The sequence below is a fragment of the Gregarina niphandrodes genome (genome assembly GCF_000223845.1).
Source record: "Gregarina niphandrodes unplaced genomic scaffold scaffold00184, whole genome shotgun sequence".
Taxonomy (NCBI): Eukaryota; Apicomplexa; class Conoidasida; order Eugregarinorida; family Gregarinidae; genus Gregarina; species Gregarina niphandrodes.
In genome coordinates, this window is record NW_011645945.1 from 1,536 (window position 1) to 3,195 (window position 1,660).

The following is a 1,660-nucleotide window of genomic DNA, read 5'->3' on the forward strand; positions in this document are numbered from 1 at the left end:
GGATTTACTCATCAGATTGTTTACTCCCTTGTGAGAGGTTCAGTCCGACAGCGACGTTGCTGGTATCTATATACAATCTAAGTGGTTTGTTAGGTTGCGGTTGGTACGTAAGTTTAGGTTTAGTTCTGAAGTTCTGGCAGTAGATCTTAAGTATGTCATGGTCTTTGACTTTTTGTTGCAGTAGCTTAGTGACGATTCTTTGTTGAGCTGTAGTTAGTGCATGCTTGTAGTATTGTAGTATTTGCGCAGCCCGAGTAATGTTGGCGTGTAAGTTGGTATCTATCAGGTGTTGTATGGTCTGCCATTTCTTTGTCGGTATGGTCAGTGTGTGGTTGAGTAGTTCGTATCCGAGTATGTTCGTACAACGTAGTTGGCTTTTCTGCGGGTTGACTTTGAAGCCATAGGTCGTTAGATGTTGTTTGGTGCGGTTGTATCGTTGGTTCAACTCTCGGTAGTTGTCAGCAGCTATGAATATGTCGTCCTGATAGAATCGCAGGTGTTCAGCGTACGGTAGGTCCTTGAGTATGGTCCCCATCGTCGCATGGAAGTGTTTAGGAGCGTTAGTTGCGCCCATTGGCATGCATTGGTATGCGTAATACTTGCCACGGTGTTCGAATGAGTAGGTACCGATCTGGTCTTTGGTTAGTGGTATCGTGTGGAATGCCTTGGATAAGTCAATCTTGGCTAACAGTGGTTGTTGAGCTCCCCACGTAATTATCGGCCAGCAGCTCTGTAAGTTCGGAAAGCGTCCGGCATCATTTATGTATGGTAGTAGTGGTCGGCAGTCGTGGGTGACTCGGTCCTTCACGACACGTGTCGGTAGTGTAAAGTTTGGTCGGTTCGGTAGTGGCGTAATCTTGTTCTGCTGTAATAGCGGCTTTAACCATGTGTCGATGGTTTGTAGTTCGTCAGGTCTAGTCGGTAGTCGTCCGTGGTAGTTCGGAAGATTGTAGCGCTCCACCTTCTCGGTGAAGTGAGGTAGTGCTATATACTTAGGCCTCCTTGCGAGACCAAGCCCCCTTTCGAAATCTTCATGGCTCCGGCGCACGAGTTGGGTACTGGTGGCTTTGCCGAAATCCTAGTTGCTGCCACGTCCTCTGAAGGATCCACGACCTCGGCCTCTAGGTCGGCCTCGGCCGCGTCCAGGTCCGATCGACGGCATAGCCCCGTTCTGCCATAACTGTAGTCCTCGTACGATACCGGCCTTGGAAACAAGTGCGATAATGTTGGCCGTATCCAGTGCCGACAAGTTGAGGTAGTTTTGTGCATTACAGTAGTTGAGGCGCTCCACAAATTCTTCAAATCGGCCTGATTGCTTAAGCGCTTCATAGCATTGACCGCGTAGTTGGTTGGCAAGCTGTAATTTTTCAACAGCGGTAGTAGTGGAGGCGGTCATGGTTGTATATGTGGCATTGAGAATCGAGCGGTAGTCAGCTCCCACGAGAGTCATAGTAGTATGAATAATTAAATAAATCGAAGTACGTTAAAGATGGATAGTCGTTGCAAGAGATCGTTGTCAGTCAGAATATATCAAGTTCAGCTTTTCGAAAAAGGATAAAATTTTTAAATGTTTACTGTTTCGTGTTGGAGACGGCGTCTCCCGGTGAATAATAAATCAGCGTCCGGAGGTCTCTTGCGGGTATTAATTAATTCTTCGGTC